The following is a 6,106-nucleotide window of genomic DNA, read 5'->3' as shown; positions in this document are numbered from 1 at the left end:
AAGTTACCTACATGTTACCATGATACCCAACTTCTAGGTGGTTACACCAAATATGCACCTGGACCTAATATGAGTACCACTATAAATAAAATTGTCTGTGCCACTAATGGGTGGAAGCTGAACAGCACTTCCAATACTCTTCAAATATACCTACAGGCACTATAAAAACCCCAAAACACACACACACACACACACACACACACACACACACACACACACACACACACACACACACACACACAAAATAAATAATTAAAGATCAGTTGAAGGAGGACAAAAAGAAAGGTCCAAGGAAATGGTTAATGTATGAAGAATAAGGAAACATTGATAAGAGAAATAGCGGAAAAGAAGAAGAGGTGTTAATATTTGGGATGAAAGAACAAAATATAACATATAAGCCTAAGAGAATTAAGGAAGAATTAAAACGGTAAGAGATCTGTTCAAAAATCTAAATGATGATGAAAACAAAGACCTACAAGAAGAAGTGGAAGAGATCCATAGACTGGGTCCGTATAAAGAGGGAGTGAGCAGACCGATTAAAGTAGTACTGAAGTCACAACAATCTGGGAGGATATCCTATATAGAACATCAAAGTTAAGAGAGATAGAAGGTTGTAAAGAGGTGTTTGTGAGAAAGAATAGAAATGAGGAAGAGAGGAGAAGATATAAGGAATTGGTGGAAGAGGCGAGAAGGAAAAATGATGAGCGGTCTGAGGAGGAAAGAAAAGTTTTTGGAGAGTTATAGGAGAGAGGTCAGAAAGTGGTATGTGGAAAGAAGGAATGGAGGAACCCCTAGAGGGAGCAGTGGGTGGACCGTAATGTATACTAATATAGATGGGATACTGTCAAGTAGATTGGAATTGCAAGACTATATGATGGTGGAGAAGCCTGATATAGTGTGTTTGACTGAGACAAAATTGCATGAAAAAACAAAGATAAATTTGGATAATAAATATAATATATGGAGAAAGGATAGAGAGTAAAGGTGGAGGAGGAGTTATGATTATGATGAAGAAATAAATAAATGTGGATAAGGTTTGGTATGGGAAGAACAACGCAGAAGTGATAAGCATAAGGATAAAAAGTGATGGAAAAGAATTAATAATCATGGTGACCTATGTACCTCCTAAAACAAATTCTTGGACATTAAGGGAATACGACAATATGATCAAGGATACTTTACAGAGTTTGGAAAGTGTATTATCTGGAAAAGAAAGGTGATACTAGTAGGAGATTTTAATTGTAAGGAGGTGGATTGGGAAAATCTAGTAAGTGGTGTTGGAGAGGAAGCATGGGAGAGAGATTTCTTAATCTAATGATGGAAAATATGATGGAACAGAGGGTGAAGGAAAATACTAGATATAGAGGAGATGATGAACCGGCTAGACTGGATTTGGTGTTAACAAGAGAAGTGTACCTATGTGGAGATATACAATACAAGTGTCCTTTGGGAAAGAGTGATCATGTGGTTATGGAAATGCAGATAGCAACAACACAGCGAAGGAAGAGAGACATACAGGAGTGGTAGATTGAATTATAGAAAGATGGACACAGAAAGTTTGAAAAATTATTTCAGAAAATTAGATTGGGAGGAGATGTTACAAATCAGAGAAGTGCAAAAGAAATATGAGATTTTTATGAAATATTATAAAGAAGGAGTTATGAAATTTGTACCAAAGTATAAACCGAGAGAGGAAGGAAGAAAGGATTGGTTTAATGCAACTTGTGTTAAGGCTAAGGAAAAGAGAGATGTGGCTTGGAAAAGATGGAAAAGAGCAGGAATATACTAAATAAGGAGAATTATAGAGTGGCAAGAAATGAGTATGTGAGGGTAAGGAGGAGGAAGAAAGAAAATTTGAAAAGATATTGTAGACAAGAGTAAGGAACATCCAAAATTGTTTTACAGGTTCATAAATGGTAAACTTAAAAGAGAGAGTCCATTGAAAGATTAAAAGGAGAGCAAGGGATAGTAGATGACCCTAAGAATATAGCGGAATTGCTAAATAATAGGTTTCAGCAAGTATTTACTAAAGAAACAATGTTTTTAAAGCCTCAGAATATACAAGGAAATGTGCACATGGATGACATTAAGATACCCAAAAAGGAGTTATATAAAATGTTGGAGGAACTTAAAGATGATAAAGCGATGGGACCAGATGAAGTTTCAGGAAAATTATTGAAGGAGTGTAGAGAAGAATTGATTGATCCATTATATGATATTATAAGGTGCTCATTAGAAACAGGGAAGTACCAGTAGAGTGGAAGAGCTGAAGTGGTGCCCATTTATAAGGGAGGCAGTAAGGAAGAGCCTCTTAACTATAGACCTGTGTCTCTAACAAGTGTGGTCGGTAAGATTTGTGAGAGGGTGATAAAGAAATATTGGATACGGTTCCTGGAGGATCATAAGTTATTATCGGATCATCAATTTGGCTTCAGGAAAGGGAGGTCATGTGTAACAAATCTACTGAGCTTTTATTCAAGAGTGGTTGACAAAATACAAGAGAGAGAGGGATGGATGGACTGTGTATATTTGGATTTAAAGAAAGCTTTTGACAAGGTACCTCACATGAGACTGTTATGGAAATTAGAGATTTATGGAGGACTGAAAGGAAAAGTGTTAAAGTGGATGGAAAACTACTTGAGATGGAGGGAGATGAGAGCAGTAAGTAATGTCAAAGTCGGATGCAAAGTGGCTGGTTGGTGTGGAGAAGTCAGCCTGAGGGGATTAATATACCTTGTATATATTAATGACATGCCAGAGGGAGTAAACAGTTATATTAATTTGTTTGGATGATGCGAAGTTGTGTAGGTGTGTGAAGAGGAAGAAGATTGTGAAATTTACAGGCAGACCTATAAGATTTGGGAGGAGCAAGAGGTAAATGAATTTAATCTGAGCAAAGTCATGTGATGGAGATGGGAAGAGGAAGACCCAAGAGGGTCATATAAGATGGGTGAAGAAGTAGTAAAAAGGTGGAAAAGGAAAAGGATTTGGGAGTGATAATACAAGACCATGGGCAGTTTGAGGCTCATATTGATAAGATGTTTGGAGAAACGTATAATTTGATAAAAATATTGGATTAGCTCATTATATGGATAAAGATATGATGAAGAAATTAATTTATGGTAATTAGACCAAGATTGGAATATGCTGGAGTGGTTTGGTCCCCTTATAAAAAGAAGCATATAAGGAAGTTGGAGAGATTGCAGAGAATGGCAACAAAATGGTTCCGGAATTGGCAGAAATGACCTATGAGGAGAGATTAAAAGAAATGAATTTGCTTACCTTGGAACAAAGAAGAGAAAGAGGAGATTTAATACAGGTTTATAAACTGTTGAACGGACTGGATGAAGTGGATAATGAGCAAATGATGTTGGAGAGGAAAACTTAATAGAACTACAAGATCGCATAGTAAAAAGATAGCCAAGGAATATGCTTGAAGGATGTGAAGAAATATAGTTTCCCACAAAGATGTGTGGAGGGTGGAATGGTTTGAGTGAGGAGGTGGTGTCAGCAGGAGTGTGCATAGTTTTAAAGGAAAGTTGGATGTGTAGATATGGAGACGGGCCACACGAGTATGATACCCAGGCCCTGTAAAATTACAACTAGGTGAATACACACACAACAACACACACACACACACACACAACAACAAGTACAGAGGAGATGAGAAACAGAAACAAAGAGTTAAGAAGAAGTAAGCTACAGAAGTGAGGCTGTATGATACAAGAAAATGATGAAAGAGGAAACCAATAGATGAGATGACCAGTGTGAGTTGTCAGTCACCACAACTCTCAATAGAATCATTAAAGAGTTAAAGATAAGTTTAACAGTGAAGATGAAACCTTGTGTAGATGAAAATAAAGTGAGAGGATTCAATTAAGAAATGAAAATAAAATTATTAAAATAAGATCTGTGACTAATAGGAGAAAGTGTTAGAATTCTGGGACTTTGACATAAGGAAGAAAAGACGAATTAAATTATATCATCTAAGATAAAGACAGGAAAGATATGGAGGAGGAACATGAATGGAAAATCAATCTGTCAAATTAGATGAAGAGTTGAAATCCAGAATGAGGTGGGAATGCAAATAATTACAAAAAGTTTATAGACAGGTAGAAGCAAGGAATGAAATTACTTGAAGAATAGAATGACAAAAAAGTGATGGGAGACAAGATGAAAGGAAGATATGTGTTTGAGAAATTAAGATTAATAAGAAAGGAATAAAAGTGCTAACTGATTGATCATAGGATCAATGCTGAATTAAAGATAACTATATAATAAGGAAGATCAGATTAAGACAATTAAGAAAAAAGAAGAAAAGATAAAAAGATGAAAAGTGGAATGATCTAAGGAACTGGAATAATGAGAATAAGTAAAAAGAAGAATGAAGATATTAAAAGATTTTCAAAAGAAAAATTTATTTAGAAGTAAAAAGAAAGAATATAAAGAAGAAATAAAAGAGAAAAAGATTGAGAGTTGATAAAAAAAATATAAAAGAAAAAAGAAATATGAAACAAGTGACTGAAGAGAAGAAAAGAATTATTTAAAAAAATCAATTACAGGATAAAGAATCAAGAACATGAAATCTATAAACTCTATCTTGGAAAATTTAATAGAATGACCATAAAAAGAATTAATAAAGTTAAAGAAATTTAATGATATTTAAAAGAGGTATAAATTAATCAATAAAAGATGGAGAAAACAGAATGAGAATAGAAGAACTGAAAGAACTGGAAAAATAGGATGAGAAGGATAAAATTTAAGGAACAATTCTTAAAACATTAATAAGAATATTTCATTAAAACAGGGAAGATAAACTAAAAATAGCTAAAGAATTAATACATAAATCAGGAGAAGAAGATATTAACAATATATCTCAGTTTACCAGCTTTCAGAAAATATTTGAAAAAAGTCATTGAATGTTGTTGAACAGAAAACATAATTTTCTATCTGAACATCAATTTGGAAAAAGAGTCTGAAGAAATTTACAAAACAATGTATACAAGATAGAATCAAAAAGATGATTGGGAATTAGATAAAAGATTTGAAAAAAATTAGACAACGAAGATATTGGTATTAGAGGTGAATAGTGAAAGCTATTGAGAAAATAAGTGGAAGATATTTAAAAAGCATACAAAGGTGTTCTGAAGGATCAATAGAATACTTTAATAAATGACATTAAATGAGTCAAACTTACAAAAACAAAGGATAAATAAGTTTATATAAATAAAGAACTAGAATAATCAATCAATGGAAAATATTAAATTAAACAACATGAAAACATTAACTCTTAGAATGATTAGAATGAATGCTGTTAGAAGGAAATGTTAAACAATTGAAATACTAAATGTTCAAGAGAAAATTTAAATTGGAACTATCATATAAATAATGTATATTCAAAATTATCAAAGATGTGTGGATATAACAAGGAGAAATCTGACTACTGAAAAGATAAGATCATTTAAACTGTGATTTGGGAGAAATGGATTAATAAATTAAAAACAAAAATAAAACAAGGTGATAATAAAGGTAAATTAGATATATGATCAAAATTAAATGTGATCCATAAGATTTGTTCATATTAAAAATAAAAGGAAGACAGTAGATTATTACAAAGATATGAAGAAATAGAATGAATAGAGAAAGAAAATTTTAAAAAGTACATTCTGGAAGATGATGTTGAGATATGTTTTATGTAAGAATATGTGGAATAAAATAAATTAAAAAAAAAAAAAAAAAAGACAAGAAAAGAGGATAGAATTGGAAAGTTCCAGAGAATATGAGAATAAGAATCAAACTTAAGTCACAAAAGGATGTAGATGAATTGGTGGAGAAGTCATGGAGGTGAGAGGAAACAACAAGGAAGATTTGGTTGAGAAGAGTATGAAAAGGAAGAGAAATGTTAAATGAGTTGAGAAAGGAGGCTTTGAAAAAATGAAGAGAGGACAGAAAGGAGAAGAAAGATTTCTGGAGAATCTTATGAGACTGAGGAAGTGGTTCAATAACGAAAGACAGTAAGAAAGGACTAAAGAAACTTAAGAGGAATGTAATGTATTCCAACATAAATGGAGGATATTGGGGAAGAACTCAAGATTACTAAAAGAAT

General features: G+C 32.9%; 1 protein-coding gene across 1 annotated transcript in view; it reads right to left on the bottom strand.

Moving 5' to 3' along the window:
* LOC123498221 (AF4/FMR2 family member 4-like) overlaps positions 1 to 6,106 on the bottom strand; it is a 26,448-nt gene that overhangs the window by 2,288 nt on the left and 18,054 nt on the right. The gene's annotated exons all lie outside the window — the stretch shown is intronic.

This window comes from Portunus trituberculatus, chromosome 47, assembly GCF_017591435.1.
Source record: "Portunus trituberculatus isolate SZX2019 chromosome 47, ASM1759143v1, whole genome shotgun sequence".
Lineage (NCBI taxonomy): Eukaryota > Metazoa > Arthropoda > Malacostraca > Decapoda > Portunidae > Portunus > Portunus trituberculatus.
This window is presented reverse-complemented; position numbering and strand designations above follow the sequence as displayed.